The sequence below is a fragment of the Chaetodon trifascialis genome, assembly GCF_039877785.1.
Source record: "Chaetodon trifascialis isolate fChaTrf1 chromosome 24 unlocalized genomic scaffold, fChaTrf1.hap1 SUPER_24_unloc_1, whole genome shotgun sequence".
Lineage (NCBI taxonomy): Eukaryota > Metazoa > Chordata > Actinopteri > Chaetodontiformes > Chaetodontidae > Chaetodon > Chaetodon trifascialis.
In genome coordinates, this window is record NW_027255838.1 from 1347728 (window position 1) to 1364292 (window position 16565).

The 16565-nt window shown below is 48.4% G+C and overlaps 19 non-coding genes and 4 pseudogenes across 19 annotated transcripts; all 23 read left to right on the forward strand.

The window, feature by feature from the left end:
- Nucleotides 1-392: 392 nt before the first annotated feature.
- On the forward strand, nt 393-511 carry LOC139328252 (5S ribosomal RNA). Its single transcript, XR_011601839.1, has one exon. It is a non-coding gene; the product is annotated as a 5S ribosomal RNA (ribosomal RNA).
- Nucleotides 512-1102: 591 nt separating this feature from the next.
- On the forward strand, nt 1103-1221 carry LOC139328253 (5S ribosomal RNA). Its single transcript, XR_011601840.1, has one exon. It is a non-coding gene; the product is annotated as a 5S ribosomal RNA (ribosomal RNA).
- Nucleotides 1222-1812: 591 nt separating this feature from the next.
- LOC139328254 (5S ribosomal RNA) lies at nt 1813-1931 on the forward strand. The gene has a single exon (XR_011601841.1). It is a non-coding gene; the product is annotated as a 5S ribosomal RNA (ribosomal RNA).
- A 591-nt stretch (nt 1932-2522) lies between these two features.
- On the forward strand, nt 2523-2641 carry LOC139328255 (5S ribosomal RNA). Its single transcript, XR_011601842.1, has one exon. It is a non-coding gene; the product is annotated as a 5S ribosomal RNA (ribosomal RNA).
- Nucleotides 2642-3232: 591 nt separating this feature from the next.
- LOC139328256 (5S ribosomal RNA) lies at nt 3233-3351 on the forward strand. Its single transcript, XR_011601843.1, has one exon. It is a non-coding gene; the product is annotated as a 5S ribosomal RNA (ribosomal RNA).
- A 572-nt stretch (nt 3352-3923) lies between these two features.
- Nucleotides 3924-4032, forward strand: LOC139328393 (5S ribosomal RNA; annotated as a pseudogene).
- A 572-nt stretch (nt 4033-4604) lies between these two features.
- On the forward strand, nt 4605-4713 carry LOC139328394 (5S ribosomal RNA; annotated as a pseudogene).
- Nucleotides 4714-5304: 591 nt separating this feature from the next.
- Nucleotides 5305-5423, forward strand: LOC139328259 (5S ribosomal RNA). Its single transcript, XR_011601844.1, has one exon. It is a non-coding gene; the product is annotated as a 5S ribosomal RNA (ribosomal RNA).
- Nucleotides 5424-6014: 591 nt separating this feature from the next.
- LOC139328260 (5S ribosomal RNA) lies at nt 6015-6133 on the forward strand. The gene has a single exon (XR_011601845.1). It is a non-coding gene; the product is annotated as a 5S ribosomal RNA (ribosomal RNA).
- Nucleotides 6134-6724: 591 nt separating this feature from the next.
- Nucleotides 6725-6843, forward strand: LOC139328261 (5S ribosomal RNA). Its single transcript, XR_011601846.1, has one exon. It is a non-coding gene; the product is annotated as a 5S ribosomal RNA (ribosomal RNA).
- A 591-nt stretch (nt 6844-7434) lies between these two features.
- LOC139328346 (5S ribosomal RNA) lies at nt 7435-7553 on the forward strand. Its single transcript, XR_011601930.1, has one exon. It is a non-coding gene; the product is annotated as a 5S ribosomal RNA (ribosomal RNA).
- A 591-nt stretch (nt 7554-8144) lies between these two features.
- LOC139328396 (5S ribosomal RNA) lies at nt 8145-8253 on the forward strand (annotated as a pseudogene).
- A 572-nt stretch (nt 8254-8825) lies between these two features.
- On the forward strand, nt 8826-8944 carry LOC139328104 (5S ribosomal RNA). The gene has a single exon (XR_011601695.1). It is a non-coding gene; the product is annotated as a 5S ribosomal RNA (ribosomal RNA).
- A 572-nt stretch (nt 8945-9516) lies between these two features.
- On the forward strand, nt 9517-9635 carry LOC139328263 (5S ribosomal RNA). The gene has a single exon (XR_011601848.1). It is a non-coding gene; the product is annotated as a 5S ribosomal RNA (ribosomal RNA).
- Nucleotides 9636-10207: 572 nt separating this feature from the next.
- Nucleotides 10208-10326, forward strand: LOC139328264 (5S ribosomal RNA). Its single transcript, XR_011601849.1, has one exon. It is a non-coding gene; the product is annotated as a 5S ribosomal RNA (ribosomal RNA).
- Nucleotides 10327-10917: 591 nt separating this feature from the next.
- On the forward strand, nt 10918-11036 carry LOC139328265 (5S ribosomal RNA). Its single transcript, XR_011601850.1, has one exon. It is a non-coding gene; the product is annotated as a 5S ribosomal RNA (ribosomal RNA).
- A 591-nt stretch (nt 11037-11627) lies between these two features.
- LOC139328266 (5S ribosomal RNA) lies at nt 11628-11746 on the forward strand. The gene has a single exon (XR_011601851.1). It is a non-coding gene; the product is annotated as a 5S ribosomal RNA (ribosomal RNA).
- A 591-nt stretch (nt 11747-12337) lies between these two features.
- LOC139328351 (5S ribosomal RNA) lies at nt 12338-12456 on the forward strand. Its single transcript, XR_011601935.1, has one exon. It is a non-coding gene; the product is annotated as a 5S ribosomal RNA (ribosomal RNA).
- Nucleotides 12457-13047: 591 nt separating this feature from the next.
- On the forward strand, nt 13048-13166 carry LOC139328267 (5S ribosomal RNA). The gene has a single exon (XR_011601852.1). It is a non-coding gene; the product is annotated as a 5S ribosomal RNA (ribosomal RNA).
- Nucleotides 13167-13757: 591 nt separating this feature from the next.
- LOC139328268 (5S ribosomal RNA) lies at nt 13758-13876 on the forward strand. The gene has a single exon (XR_011601853.1). It is a non-coding gene; the product is annotated as a 5S ribosomal RNA (ribosomal RNA).
- A 591-nt stretch (nt 13877-14467) lies between these two features.
- On the forward strand, nt 14468-14586 carry LOC139328269 (5S ribosomal RNA). The gene has a single exon (XR_011601854.1). It is a non-coding gene; the product is annotated as a 5S ribosomal RNA (ribosomal RNA).
- Nucleotides 14587-15177: 591 nt separating this feature from the next.
- Nucleotides 15178-15296, forward strand: LOC139328270 (5S ribosomal RNA). Its single transcript, XR_011601855.1, has one exon. It is a non-coding gene; the product is annotated as a 5S ribosomal RNA (ribosomal RNA).
- Nucleotides 15297-15887: 591 nt separating this feature from the next.
- Nucleotides 15888-15996, forward strand: LOC139328419 (5S ribosomal RNA; annotated as a pseudogene).
- Nucleotides 15997-16565: the final 569 nt, after the last annotated feature.

Sequence of the window (16565 nt, forward strand, 5' to 3'; positions counted from 1 at the left end):
GAGGTGAATCCACGCATCCCAACAGACAATAAAACAGCATAAAAAAGGAAATCAACAACATATGTGTCTACGTGATATCATACAAAAAGACTATGACAAATAATATTGCCTTGGCAAGGATGGCTCATGCTGGTGATAACAAATTTCTCCGAAAGAAGCACGTGTAAGCTGTTGGTTAGGGGGCACATTGAACTTTGCTCCATCAGGCCCGTGTGTGCAAAGAAAAGTATATCCATTGATTGACTTGTCTCCGTTGGACATCAGATTTGTTGGAGTGAAGAATAAAAGCGGCCTCGACATTTGGAAAGACGTGAAAGGAGCGAGCCCTCACACCCCAGACTGTACATAGCGAGGGCACATGTATAAAAAGCTTGTGCGCATCAGCCTTTGTGGCTTACGGCCATACCAGCCTGACAACGCCCGATCTCGTCCGATCTCGGAAGCTAAGCAGGGTCGGGCCTGGTTAGTACTTGGATGGGAGACCGCCTGGGAATACCAGGTGCTGTAAGCCTTTTCTGGTGCTGTAAGCCTTTTCTTCTCGACTTCGGTGCGATGGCCGTCCACACTGAGAAGAAAGTAGCACCACGGAACAGGGGGCTTGCAACACACAAGTGAAACCATGAGAGGCTGCTCCCGCAGAACAGGAGCAGAAAAGAAGCGCAGTATGTCGTCGGTAATAAGAGCTCTCTGTATCCTCCTCAAGAAGGGCAGAGGTGAATCCACGCATCCCAACAGACAATAAAACAGCATAAAAAAGGAAATCAACAACATATGTGTCTACGTGATATCATACAAAAAGACTATGACAAATAATATTGCCTTGGCAAGGATGGCTCATGCTGGTGATAACAAATTTCTCCGAAAGAAGCACGTGTAAGCTGTTGGTTAGGGGGCACATTGAACTTTGCTCCATCAGGCCCGTGTGTGCAAAGAAAAGTATATCCATTGATTGACTTGTCTCCGTTGGACATCAGATTTGTTGGAGTGAAGAATAAAAGCGGCCTCGACATTTGGAAAGACGTGAAAGGAGCGAGCCCTCACACCCCAGACTGTACATAGCGAGGGCACATGTATAAAAAGCTTGTGCGCATCAGCCTTTGTGGCTTACGGCCATACCAGCCTGACAACGCCCGATCTCGTCCGATCTCGGAAGCTAAGCAGGGTCGGGCCTGGTTAGTACTTGGATGGGAGACCGCCTGGGAATACCAGGTGCTGTAAGCCTTTTCTGGTGCTGTAAGCCTTTTCTTCTCGACTTCGGTGCGATGGCCGTCCACACTGAGAAGAAAGTAGCACCACGGAACAGGGGGCTTGCAACACACAAGTGAAACCATGAGAGGCTGCTCCCGCAGAACAGGAGCAGAAAAGAAGCGCAGTATGTCGTCGGTAATAAGAGCTCTCTGTATCCTCCTCAAGAAGGGCAGAGGTGAATCCACGCATCCCAACAGACAATAAAACAGCATAAAAAAGGAAATCAACGACATATGTGTCTACGTGATATCATACAAAAAGACTATGACAAATAATATTGCCTTGGCAAGGTTGGCTCATGCTGGTGATAACAAATTTCTCCGAAAGAAGCACGTGTAAGCTGTTGGTTAGGGGGCACATTGAACTTTGCTCCATCAGGCCCGTGTGTGCAAAGAAAAGTATATCCATTGATTGACTTGTCTCCGTTGGACATCAGATTTGTTGGAGTGAAGAATAAAAGCGGCCTCGACATTTGGAAAGACGTGAAAGGAGCGAGCCCTCACACCCCAGACTGTACATAGCGAGGGCACATGTATAAAAAGCTTGTGCGCATCAGCCTTTGTGGCTTACGGCCATACCAGCCTGACAACGCCCGATCTCGTCCGATCTCGGAAGCTAAGCAGGGTCGGGCCTGGTTAGTACTTGGATGGGAGACCGCCTGGGAATACCAGGTGCTGTAAGCCTTTTCTGGTGCTGTAAGCCTTTTCTTCTCGACTTCGGTGCGATGGCCGTCCACACTGAGAAGAAAGTAGCACCACGGAACAGGGGGCTTGCAACACACAAGTGAAACCATGAGAGGCTGCTCCCGCAGAACAGGAGCAGAAAAGAAGCGCAGTATGTCGTCGGTAATAAGAGCTCTCTGTATCCTCCTCAAGAAGGGCAGAGGTGAATCCACGCATCCCAACAGACAATAAAACAGCATAAAAAAGGAAATCAACAACATATGTGTCTACGTGATATCATACAAAAAGACTATGACAAATAATATTGCCTTGGCAAGGATGGCTCATGCTGGTGATAACAAATTTCTCCGAAAGAAGCACGTGTAAGCTGTTGGTTAGGGGGCACATTGAACTTTGCTCCATCAGGCCCGTGTGTGCAAAGAAAAGTATATCCATTGATTGACTTGTCTCCGTTGGACATCAGATTTGTTGGAGTGAAGAATAAAAGCGGCCTCGACATTTGGAAAGACGTGAAAGGAGCGAGCCCTCACACCCCAGACTGTACATAGCGAGGGCACATGTATAAAAAGCTTGTGCGCATCAGCCTTTGTGGCTTACGGCCATACCAGCCTGACAACGCCCGATCTCGTCCGATCTCGGAAGCTAAGCAGGGTCGGGCCTGGTTAGTACTTGGATGGGAGACCGCCTGGGAATACCAGGTGCTGTAAGCCTTTTCTGGTGCTGTAAGCCTTTTCTTCTCGACTTCGGTGCGATGGCCGTCCACACTGAGAAGAAAGTAGCACCACGGAACAGGGGGCTTGCAACACACAAGTGAAACCATGAGAGGCTGCTCCCGCAGAACAGGAGCAGAAAAGAAGCGCAGTATGTCGTCGGTAATAAGAGCTCTCTGTATCCTCCTCAAGAAGGGCAGAGGTGAATCCACGCATCCCAACAGACAATAAAACAGCATAAAAAAGGAAATCAACAACATATGTGTCTACGTGATATCATACAAAAAGACTATGACAAATAATATTGCCTTGGCAAGGATGGCTCATGCTGGTGATAACAAATTTCTCCGAAAGAAGCACGTGTAAGCTGTTGGTTAGGGGGCACATTGAACTTTGCTCCATCAGGCCCGTGTGTGCAAAGAAAAGTATATCCATTGATTGACTTGTCTCCGTTGGAAATCAGATTTGTTGGAGTGAAGAATAAAAGCGGCCTCGACATTTGGAAAGACGTGAAAGGAGCGAGCCCTCACACCCCAGACTGTACATAGCGAGGGCACATGTATAAAAAGCTTGTGCGCATCAGCCTTTGTGGCTTACGGCCATACCAGCCTGACAACGCCCGATCTCGTCCGATCTCGGAAGCTAAGCAGGGTCGGGCCTGGTTAGTACTTGGATGGGAGACCGCCTGGGAATACCAGGTGCTGTAAGCCTTTTCTTCACGACTTCGGTGCAATGGCCGTCCACACTGAGAAGAAAGTAGCACCACGGAACAGGGGGCTTGCAACACACAAGTGAAACCATGAGAGGCTGCTCCCGCAGAACAGGAGCAGAAAAGAAGCGCAGTATGTCGTCGGTAATAAGAGCTCTCTGTATCCTCCTCAAGAAGGGCAGAGGTGAATCCACGCATCCCAACAGACAATAAAACAGCATAAAAAAGGAAATCAACAACATATGTGTCTACGTGATATCATACAAAAAGACTATGACAAATAATATTGCCTTGGCAAGGATGGCTCATGCTGGTGATAACAAATTTCTCCGAAAGAAGCACGTGTAAGCTGTTGGTTAGGGGGCACATTGAACTTTGCTCCATCAGGCCCGTGTGTGCAAAGAAAAGTATATCCATTGATTGACTTGTCTCCGTTGGAAATCAGATTTGTTGGAGTGAAGAATAAAAGCGGCCTCGACATTTGGAAAGACGTGAAAGGAGCGAGCCCTCACACCCCAGACTGTACATAGCGAGGGCACATGTATAAAAAGCTTGTGCGCATCAGCCTTTGTGGCTTACGGCCATACCAGCCTGACAACGCCCGATCTCGGAAGCTAAGCAGGGTCGGGCCTGGTTAGTACTTGGATGGGAGACCGCCTGGGAATACCAGGTGCTGTAAGCCTTTTCTTCTCGACTTCAGTGCGATGGCCGTCCACACTGAGAAGAAAGTAGCACCACGGAACAGGGGGCTTGCAACACACAAGTGAAACCATGAGAGGCTGCTCCCGCAGAACAGGAGCAGAAAAGAAGCGCAGTATGTCGTCGGTAATAAGAGCTCTCTGTATCCTCCTCAAGAAGGGCAGAGGTGAATCCACGCATCCCAACAGACAATAAAACAGCATAAAAAAGGAAATCAACGACATATGTGTCTACGTGATATCATACAAAAAGACTATGACAAATAATATTGCCTTGGCAAGGTTGGCTCATGCTGGTGATAACAAATTTCTCCGAAAGAAGCACGTGTAAGCTGTTGGTTAGGGGGCACATTGAACTTTGCTCCATCAGGCCCGTGTGTGCAAAGAAAAGTATATCCATTGATTGACTTGTCTCCGTTGGACATCAGATTTGTTGGAGTGAAGAATAAAAGCGGCCTCGACATTTGGAAAGACGTGAAAGGAGCGAGCCCTCACACCCCAGACTGTACATAGCGAGGGCACATGTATAAAAAGCTTGTGCGCATCAGCCTTTGTGGCTTACGGCCATACCAGCCTGACAACGCCCGATCTCGGAAGCTAAGCAGGGTCGGGCCTGGTTAGTACTTGGATGGGAGACCGCCTGGGAATACCAGGTGCTGTAAGCCTTTTCTGGTGCTGTAAGCCTTTTCTTCTCGACTTCGGTGCGATGGCCGTCCACACTGAGAAGAAAGTAGCACCACGGAACAGGGGGCTTGCAACACACAAGTGAAACCATGAGAGGCTGCTCCCGCAGAACAGGAGCAGAAAAGAAGCGCAGTATGTCGTCGGTAATAAGAGCTCTCTGTATCCTCCTCAAGAAGGGCAGAGGTGAATCCACGCATCCCAACAGACAATAAAACAGCATAAAAAAGGAAATCAACAACATATGTGTCTACGTGATATCATACAAAAAGACTATGACAAATAATATTGCCTTGGCAAGGATGGCTCATGCTGGTGATAACAAATTTCTCCGAAAGAAGCACGTGTAAGCTGTTGGTTAGGGGGCACATTGAACTTTGCTCCATCAGGCCCGTGTGTGCAAAGAAAAGTATATCCATTGATTGACTTGTCTCCGTTGGAAATCAGATTTGTTGGAGTGAAGAATAAAAGCGGCCTCGACATTTGGAAAGACGTGAAAGGAGCGAGCCCTCACACCCCAGACTGTACATAGCGAGGGCACATGTATAAAAAGCTTGTGCGCATCAGCCTTTGTGGCTTACGGCCATACCAGCCTGACAACGCCCGATCTCGTCCGATCTCGGAAGCTAAGCAGGGTCGGGCCTGGTTAGTACTTGGATGGGAGACCGCCTGGGAATACCAGGTGCTGTAAGCCTTTTCTGGTGCTGTAAGCCTTTTCTTCTCGACTTCGGTGCGATGGCCGTCCACACTGAGAAGAAAGTAGCACCACGGAACAGGGGGCTTGCAACACACAAGTGAAACCATGAGAGGCTGCTCCCGCAGAACAGGAGCAGAAAAGAAGCGCAGTATGTCGTCGGTAATAAGAGCTCTCTGTATCCTCCTCAAGAAGGGCAGAGGTGAATCCACGCATCCCAACAGACAATAAAACAGCATAAAAAAGGAAATCAACAACATATGTGTCTACGTGATATCATACAAAAAGACTATGACAAATAATATTGCCTTGGCAAGGATGGCTCATGCTGGTGATAACAAATTTCTCCGAAAGAAGCACGTGTAAGCTGTTGGTCAGGGGGCACATTGAACTTTGCTCCATCAGGCCCGTGTGTGCAAAGAAAAGTATATCCATTGATTGACTTGTCTCCGTTGGACATCAGATTTGTTGGAGTGAAGAATAAAAGCGGCCTCGACATTTGGAAAGACGTGAAAGGAGCGAGCCCTCACACCCCAGAGTGTACATAGCGAGGGCACATGTATAAAAAGCTTGTGCGCATCAGCCTTTGTGGCTTACGGCCATACCAGCCTGACAACGCCCGATCTCGTCCGATCTCGGAAGCTAAGCAGGGTCGGGCCTGGTTAGTACTTGGATGGGAGACCGCCTGGGAATACCAGGTGCTGTAAGCCTTTTCTGGTGCTGTAAGCCTTTTCTTCTCGACTTCGGTGCGATGGCCGTCCACACTGAGAAGAAAGTAGCACCACGGAACAGGGGGCTTGCAACACACAAGTGAAACCATGAGAGGCTGCTCCCGCAGAACAGGAGCAGAAAAGAAGCGCAGTATGTCGTCGGTAATAAGAGCTCTCTGTATCCTCCTCAAGAAGGGCAGAGGTGAATCCACGCATCCCAACAGACAATAAAACAGCATAAAAAAGGAAATCAACGACATATGTGTCTACGTGATATCATACAAAAAGACTATGACAAATAATATTGCCTTGGCAAGGTTGGCTCATGCTGGTGATAACAAATTTCTCCGAAAGAAGCACGTGTAAGCTGTTGGTTAGGGGGCACATTGAACTTTGCTCCATCAGGCCCGTGTGTGCAAAGAAAAGTATATCCATTGATTGACTTGTCTCCGTTGGACATCAGATTTGTTGGAGTGAAGAATAAAAGCGGCCTCGACATTTGGAAAGACGTGAAAGGAGCGAGCCCTCACACCCCAGACTGTACATAGCGAGGGCACATGTATAAAAAGCTTGTGCGCATCAGCCTTTGTGGCTTACGGCCATACCAGCCTGACAACGCCCGATCTCGTCCGATCTCGGAAGCTAAGCAGGGTCGGGCCTGGTTAGTACTTGGATGGGAGACCGCCTGGGAATACCAGGTGCTGTAAGCCTTTTCTGGTGCTGTAAGCCTTTTCTTCTCGACTTCGGTGCGATGGCCGTCCACACTGAGAAGAAAGTAGCACCACGGAACAGGGGGCTTGCAACACACAAGTGAAACCATGAGAGGCTGCTCCCGCAGAACAGGAGCAGAAAAGAAGCGCAGTATGTCGTCGGTAATAAGAGCTCTCTGTATCCTCCTCAAGAAGGGCAGAGGTGAATCCACGCATCCCAACAGACAATAAAACAGCATAAAAAAGGAAATCAACAACATATGTGTCTACGTGATATCATACAAAAAGACTATGACAAATAATATTGCCTTGGCAAGGATGGCTCATGCTGGTGATAACAAATTTCTCCGAAAGAAGCACGTGTAAGCTGTTGGTTAGGGGGCACATTGAACTTTGCTCCATCAGGCCCGTGTGTGCAAAGAAAAGTATATCCATTGATTGACTTGTCTCCGTTGGACATCAGATTTGTTGGAGTGAAGAATAAAAGCGGCCTCGACATTTGGAAAGACGTGAAAGGAGCGAGCCCTCACACCCCAGACTGTACATAGCGAGGGCACATGTATAAAAAGCTTGTGCGCATCAGCCTTTGTGGCTTACGGCCATACCAGCCTGACAACGCCCGATCTCGTCCGATCTCGGAAGCTAAGCAGGGTCGGGCCTGGTTAGGACTTGGATGGGAGACCGCCTGGGAATACCAGGTGCTGTAAGCCTTTTCTGGTGCTGTAAGCCTTTTCTTCTCGACTTCGGTGCGATGGCCGTCCACACTGAGAAGAAAGTAGCACCACGGAACAGGGGGCTTGCAACACACAAGTGAAACCATGAGAGGCTGCTCCCGCAGAACAGGAGCAGAAAAGAAGCGCAGTATGTCGTCGGTAATAAGAGCTCTCTGTATCCTCCTCAAGAAGGGCAGAGGTGAATCCACGCATCCCAACAGACAATAAAACAGCATAAAAAAGGAAATCAACAACATATGTGTCTGCGTGATATCATACAAAAAGACTATGACAAATAATATTGCCTTGGCAAGGATGGCTCATGCTGGTGATAACAAATTTCTCCGAAAGAAGCACGTGTAAGCTGTTGGTTAGGGGGCACATTGAACTTTGCTCCATCAGGCCCGTGTGTGCAAAGAAAAGTATATCCATTGATTGACTTGTCTCCGTTGGAAATCAGATTTGTTGGAGTGAAGAATAAAAGCGGCCTCGACATTTGGAAAGACGTGAAAGGAGCGAGCCCTCACACCCCAGACTGTACATAGCGAGGGCACATGTATAAAAAGCTTGTGCGCATCAGCCTTTGTGGCTTACGGCCATACCAGCCTGACAACGCCCGATCTCGGAAGCTAAGCAGGGTCGGGCCTGGTTAGTACTTGGATGGGAGACCGCCTGGGAATACCAGGTGCTGTAAGCCTTTTCTTCTCGACTTCGGTGCGATGGCCGTCCACACTGAGAAGAAAGTAGCACCACGGAACAGGGGGCTTGCAACACACAAGTGAAACCATGAGAGGCTGCTCCCGCAGAACAGGAGCAGAAAAGAAGCGCAGTATGTCGTCGGTAATAAGAGCTCTCTGTATCCTCCTCAAGAAGGGCAGAGGTGAATCCACGCATCCCAACAGACAATAAAACAGCATAAAAAAGGAAATCAACGACATATGTGTCTACGTGATATCATACAAAAAGACTATGACAAATAATATTGCCTTGGCAAGGTTGGCTCATGCTGGTGATAACAAATTTCTCCGAAAGAAGCACGTGTAAGCTGTTGGTTAGGGGGCACATTGAACTTTGCTCCATCAGGCCCGTGTGTGCAAAGAAAAGTATATCCATTGATTGACTTGTCTCCGTTGGACATCAGATTTGTTGGAGTGAAGAATAAAAGCGGCCTCGACATTTGGAAAGACGTGAAAGGAGCGAGCCCTCACACCCCAGACTGTACATAGCGAGGGCACATGTATAAAAAGCTTGTGCGCATCAGCCTTTGTGGCTTACGGCCATACCAGCCTGACAACGCCCGATCTCGTCCGATCTCGGAAGCTAAGCAGGTTCGGGCCTGGTTAGTACTTGGATGGGAGACCGCCTGGGAATACCAGGTGCTGTAAGCCTTTTCTTCACGACTTCGGTGCAATGGCCGTCCACACTGAGAAGAAAGTAGCACCACGGAACAGGGGGCTTGCAACACACAAGTGAAACCATGAGAGGCTGCTCCCGCAGAACAGGAGCAGAAAAGAAGCGCAGTATGTCGTCGGTAATAAGAGCTCTCTGTATCCTCCTCAAGAAGGGCAGAGGTGAATCCACGCATCCCAACAGACAATAAAACAGCATAAAAAAGGAAATCAACAACATATGTGTCTACGTGATATCATACAAAAAGACTATGACAAATAATATTGCCTTGGCAAGGATGGCTCATGCTGGTGATAACAAATTTCTCCGAAAGAAGCACGTGTAAGCTGTTGGTTAGGGGGCACATTGAACTTTGCTCCATCAGGCCCGTGTGTGCAAAGAAAAGTATATCCATTGATTGACTTGTCTCCGTTGGAAATCAGATTTGTTGGAGTGAAGAATAAAAGCGGCCTCGACATTTGGAAAGACGTGAAAGGAGCGAGCCCTCACACCCCAGAGTGTACATAGCGAGGGCACATGTATAAAAAGCTTGTGCGCATCAGCCTTTGTGGCTTACGGCCATACCAGCCTGACAACGCCCGATCTCGTCCGATCTCGGAAGCTAAGCAGGGTCGGGCCTGGTTAGTACTTGGATGGGAGACCGCCTGGGAATACCAGGTGCTGTAAGCCTTTTCTTCTCGACTTCGGTGCGATGGCCGTCCACACTGAGAAGAAAGTAGCACCACGGAACAGGGGGCTTGCAACACACAAGTGAAACCATGAGAGGCTGCTCCCGCAGAACAGGAGCAGAAAAGAAGCGCAGTATGTCGTCGGTAATAAGAGCTCTCTGTATCCTCCTCAAGAAGGGCAGAGGTGAATCCACGCATCCCAACAGACAATAAAACAGCATAAAAAAGGAAATCAACAACATATGTGTCTACGTGATATCATACAAAAAGACTATGACAAATAATATTGCCTTGGCAAGGATGGCTCATGCTGGTGATAACAAATTTCTCCGAAAGAAGCACGTGTAAGCTGTTGGTTAGGGGGCACATTGAACTTTGCTCCATCAGGCCCGTGTGTGCAAAGAAAAGTATATCCATTGATTGACTTGTCTCCGTTGGACATCAGATTTGTTGGAGTGAAGAATAAAAGCGGCCTCGACATTTGGAAAGACGTGAAAGGAGCGAGCCCTCACACCCCAGACTGTACATAGCGAGGGCACATGTATAAAAAGCTTGTGCGCATCAGCCTTTGTGGCTTACGGCCATACCAGCCTGACAACGCCCGATCTCGTCCGATCTCGGAAGCTAAGCAGGGTCGGGCCTGGTTAGTACTTGGATGGGAGACCGCCTGGGAATACCAGGTGCTGTAAGCCTTTTCTGGTGCTGTAAGCCTTTTCTTCTCGACTTCGGTGCGATGGCCGTCCACACTGAGAAGAAAGTAGCACCACGGAACAGGGGGCTTGCAACACACAAGTGAAACCATGAGAGGCTGCTCCCGCAGAACAGGAGCAGAAAAGAAGCGCAGTATGTCGTCGGTAATAAGAGCTCTCTGTATCCTCCTCAAGAAGGGCAGAGGTGAATCCACGCATCCCAACAGACAATAAAACAGCATAAAAAAGGAAATCAACAACATATGTGTCTACGTGATATCATACAAAAAGACTATGACAAATAATATTGCCTTGGCAAGGATGGCTCATGCTGGTGATAACAAATTTCTCCGAAAGAAGCACGTGTAAGCTGTTGGTTAGGGGGCACATTGAACTTTGCTCCATCAGGCCCGTGTGTGCAAAGAAAAGTATATCCATTGATTGACTTGTCTCCGTTGGACATCAGATTTGTTGGAGTGAAGAATAAAAGCGGCCTCGACATTTGGAAAGACGTGAAAGGAGCGAGCCCTCACACCCCAGAGTGTACATAGCGAGGGCACATGTATAAAAAGCTTGTGCGCATCAGCCTTTGTGGCTTACGGCCATACCAGCCTGACAACGCCCGATCTCGTCCGATCTCGGAAGCTAAGCAGGGTCGGGCCTGGTTAGTACTTGGATGGGAGACCGCCTGGGAATACCAGGTGCTGTAAGCCTTTTCTGGTGCTGTAAGCCTTTTCTTCTCGACTTCGGTGCGATGGCCGTCCACACTGAGAAGAAAGTAGCACCACGGAACAGGGGGCTTGCAACACACAAGTGAAACCATGAGAGGCTGCTCCCGCAGAACAGGAGCAGAAAAGAAGCGCAGTATGTCGTCGGTAATAAGAGCTCTCTGTATCCTCCTCAAGAAGGGCAGAGGTGAATCCACGCATCCCAACAGACAATAAAACAGCATAAAAAAGGAAATCAACAACATATGTGTCTACGTGATATCATACAAAAAGACTATGACAAATAATATTGCCTTGGCAAGGATGGCTCATGCTGGTGATAACAAATTTCTCCGAAAGAAGCACGTGTAAGCTGTTGGTTAGGGGGCACATTGAACTTTGCTCCATCAGGCCCGTGTGTGCAAAGAAAAGTATATCCATTGATTGACTTGTCTCCGTTGGACATCAGATTTGTTGGAGTGAAGAATAAAAGCGGCCTCGACATTTGGAAAGACGTGAAAGGAGCGAGCCCTCACACCCCAGACTGTACATAGCGAGGGCACATGTATAAAAAGCTTGTGCGCATCAGCCTTTGTGGCTTACGGCCATACCAGCCTGACAACGCCCGATCTCGTCCGATCTCGGAAGCTAAGCAGGGTCGGGCCTGGTTAGTACTTGGATGGGAGACCGCCTGGGAATACCAGGTGCTGTAAGCCTTTTCTGGTGCTGTAAGCCTTTTCTTCTCGACTTCGGTGCGATGGCCGTCCACACTGAGAAGAAAGTAGCACCACGGAACAGGGGGCTTGCAACACACAAGTGAAACCATGAGAGGCTGCTCCCGCAGAACAGGAGCAGAAAAGAAGCGCAGTATGTCGTCGGTAATAAGAGCTCTCTGTATCCTCCTCAAGAAGGGCAGAGGTGAATCCACGCATCCCAACAGACAATAAAACAGCATAAAAAAGGAAATCAACGACATATGTGTCTACGTGATATCATACAAAAAGACTATGACAAATAATATTGCCTTGGCAAGGTTGGCTCATGCTGGTGATAACAAATTTCTCCGAAAGAAGCACGTGTAAGCTGTTGGTTAGGGGGCACATTGAACTTTGCTCCATCAGGCCCGTGTGTGCAAAGAAAAGTATATCCATTGATTGACTTGTCTCCGTTGGACATCAGATTTGTTGGAGTGAAGAATAAAAGCGGCCTCGACATTTGGAAAGACGTGAAAGGAGCGAGCCCTCACACCCCAGACTGTACATAGCGAGGGCACATGTATAAAAAGCTTGTGCGCATCAGCCTTTGTGGCTTACGGCCATACCAGCCTGACAACGCCCCATCTCGTCCGATCTCGGAAGCTAAGCAGGGTCGGGCCTGGTTAGTACTTGGATGGGAGACCGCCTGGGAATACCAGGTGCTGTAAGCCTTTTCTGGTGCTGTAAGCCTTTTCTTCTCGACTTCGGTGCGATGGCCGTCCACACTGAGAAGAAAGTAGCACCACGGAACAGGGGGCTTGCAACACACAAGTGAAACCATGAGAGGCTGCTCCCGCAGAACAGGAGCAGAAAAGAAGCGCAGTATGTCGTCGGTAATAAGAGCTCTCTGTATCCTCCTCAAGAAGGGCAGAGGTGAATCCACGCATCCCAACAGACAATAAAACAGCATAAAAAAGGAAATCAACAACATATGTGTCTACGTGATATCATACAAAAAGACTATGACAAATAATATTGCCTTGGCAAGGATGGCTCATGCTGGTGATAACAAATTTCTCCGAAAGAAGCACGTGTAAGCTGTTGGTTAGGGGGCACATTGAACTTTGCTCCATCAGGCCCGTGTGTGCAAAGAAAAGTATATCCATTGATTGACTTGTCTCCGTTGGACATCAGATTTGTTGGAGTGAAGAATAAAAGCGGCCTCGACATTTGGAAAGACGTGAAAGGAGCGAGCCCTCACACCCCAGACTGTACATAGCGAGGGCACATGTATAAAAAGCTTGTGCGCATCAGCCTTTGTGGCTTACGGCCATACCAGCCTGACAACGCCCGATCTCGTCCGATCTCGGAAGCTAAGCAGGGTCGGGCCTGGTTAGTACTTGGATGGGAGACCGCCTGGGAATACCAGGTGCTGTAAGCCTTTTCTGGTGCTGTAAGCCTTTTCTTCTCGACTTCGGTGCGATGGCCGTCCACACTGAGAAGAAAGTAGCACCACGGAACAGGGGGCTTGCAACACACAAGTGAAACCATGAGAGGCTGCTCCCGCAGAACAGGAGCAGAAAAGAAGCGCAGTATGTCGTCGGTAATAAGAGCTCTCTGTATCCTCCTCAAGAAGGGCAGAGGTGAATCCACGCATCCCAACAGACAATAAAACAGCATAAAAAAGGAAATCAACAACATATGTGTCTACGTGATATCATACAAAAAGACTATGACAAATAATATTGCCTTGGCAAGGATGGCTCATGCTGGTGATAACAAATTTCTCCGAAAGAAGCACGTGTAAGCTGTTGGTTAGGGGGCACATTGAACTTTGCTCCATCAGGCCCGTGTGTGCAAAGAAAAGTATATCCATTGATTGACTTGTCTCCGTTGGACATCAGATTTGTTGGAGTGAAGAATAAAAGCGGCCTCGACATTTGGAAAGACGTGAAAGGAGCGAGCCCTCACACCCCAGACTGTACATAGCGAGGGCACATGTATAAAAAGCTTGTGCGCATCAGCCTTTGTGGCTTACGGCCATACCAGCCTGACAACGCCCGATCTCGTCCGATCTCGGAAGCTAAGCAGGGTCGGGCCTGGTTAGTACTTGGATGGGAGACCGCCTGGGAATACCAGGTGCTGTAAGCCTTTTCTGGTGCTGTAAGCCTTTTCTTCTCGACTTCGGTGCGATGGCCGTCCACACTGAGAAGAAAGTAGCACCACGGAACAGGGGGCTTGCAACACACAAGTGAAACCATGAGAGGCTGCTCCCGCAGAACAGGAGCAGAAAAGAAGCGCAGTATGTCGTCGGTAATAAGAGCTCTCTGTATCCTCCTCAAGAAGGGCAGAGGTGAATCCACGCATCCCAACAGACAATAAAACAGCATAAAAAAGGAAATCAACGACATATGTGTCTACGTGATATCATACAAAAAGACTATGACAAATAATATTGCCTTGGCAAGGTTGGCTCATGCTGGTGATAACAAATTTCTCCGAAAGAAGCACGTGTAAGCTGTTGGTTAGGGGGCACATTGAACTTTGCTCCATCAGGCCCGTGTGTGCAAAGAAAAGTATATCCATTGATTGACTTGTCTCCGTTGGACATCAGATTTGTTGGAGTGAAGAATAAAAGCGGCCTCGACATTTGGAAAGACGTGAAAGGAGTGAGCCCTCACACCCCAGACTGTACATAGCGAGGGCACATGTATAAAAAGCTTGTGCGCATCAGCCTTTGTGGCTTACGGCCATACCAGCCTGACAACGCCCGATCTCGTCCGATCTCGGAAGCTAAGCAGGGTCGGGCCTGGTTAGTACTTGGATGGGAGACCGCCTGGGAATACCAGGTGCTGTAAGCCTTTTCTGGTGCTGTAAGCCTTTTCTTCTCGACTTCGGTGCGATGGCCGTCCACACTGAGAAGAAAGTAGCACCACGGAACAGGGGGCTTGCAACACACAAGTGAAACCATGAGAGGCTGCTCCCGCAGAACAGGAGCAGAAAAGAAGCGCAGTATGTCGTCGGTAATAAGAGCTCTCTGTATCCTCCTCAAGAAGGGCAGAGGTGAATCCACGCATCCCAACAGACAATAAAACAGCATAAAAAAGGAAATCAACAACATATGTGTCTACGTGATATCATACAAAAAGACTATGACAAATAATATTGCCTTGGCAAGGATGGCTCATGCTGGTGATAACAAATTTCTCCGAAAGAAGCACGTGTAAGCTGTTGGTTAGGGGGCACATTGAACTTTGCTCCATCAGGCCCGTGTGTGCAAAGAAAAGTATATCCATTGATTGACTTGTCTCCGTTGGACATCAGATTTGTTGGAGTGAAGAATAAAAGCGGCCTCGACATTTGGAAAGACGTGAAAGGAGCGAGCCCTCACACCCCAGACTGTACATAGCGAGGGCACATGTATAAAAAGCTTGTGCGCATCAGCCTTTGTGGCTTACGGCCATACCAGCCTGACAACGCCCGATCTCGTCCGATCTCGGAAGCTAAGCAGGGTCGGGCCTGGTTAGTACTTGGATGGGAGACCGCCTGGGAATACCAGGTGCTGTAAGCCTTTTCTGGTGCTGTAAGCCTTTTCTTCTCGACTTCGGTGCGATGGCCGTCCACACTGAGAAGAAAGTAGCACCACGGAACAGGGGGCTTGCAACACACAAGTGAAACCATGAGAGGCTGCTCCCGCAGAACAGGAGCAGAAAAGAAGCGCAGTATGTCGTCGGTAATAAGAGCTCTCTGTATCCTCCTCAAGAAGGGCAGAGGTGAATCCACGCATCCCAACAGACAATAAAACAGCATAAAAAAGGAAATCAACAACATATGTGTCTGCGTGATATCATACAAAAAGACTATGACAAATAATATTGCCTTGGCAAGGATGGCTCATGCTGGTGATAACAAATTTCTCCGAAAGAAGCACGTGTAAGCTGTTGGTTAGGGGGCACATTGAACTTTGCTCCATCAGGCCCGTGTGTGCAAAGAAAAGTATATCCATTGATTGACTTGTCTCCGTTGGAAATCAGATTTGTTGGAGTGAAGAATAAAAGCGGCCTCGACATTTGGAAAGACGTGAAAGGAGCGAGCCCTCACACCCCAGACTGTACATAGCGAGGGCACATGTATAAAAAGCTTGTGCGCATCAGCCTTTGTGGCTTACGGCCATACCAGCCTGACAACGCCCGATCTCGGAAGCTAAGCAGGGTCGGGCCTGGTTAGTACTTGGATGAGAGACCGCCTGGGAATACCAGGTGCTGTAAGCCTTTTCTTCTCGACTTCGGTGCGATGGCCGTCCACACTGAGAAGAAAGTAGCACCACGGAACAGGGGGCTTGCAACACACAAGTGAAACCATGAGAGGCTGCTCCCGCAGAACAGGAGCAGAAAAGAAGCGCAGTATGTCGTCGGTAATAAGAGCTCTCTGTATCCTCCTCAAGAAGGGCAGAGGTGAATCCACGCATCCCAACAGACAATAAAACAGCATAAAAAAGGAAATCAACGACATATGTGTCTACGTGATATCATACAAAAAGACTATGACAAATAATATTGCCTTGGCAAGGTTGGCTCATGCTGGTGATAACAAATTTCTCCGAAAGAAGCACGTGTAAGCTGTTGGTTAGGGGGCACATTGAACTTTGCTCCATCAGGCCCGTGTGTGCAAAGAAAAGTATATCCATTGATTGACTTGTCTCCGTTGGACATCAGATTTGTTGGAGTGAAGAATAAAAGCGGCCTCGACATTTGGAAAGACGTGAAAGGAGCGAGCCCTCACACCCCAGACTGTACATAGCGAGGGCACATGTATAAAAAGCTTGTGCGCATCAGCCTTT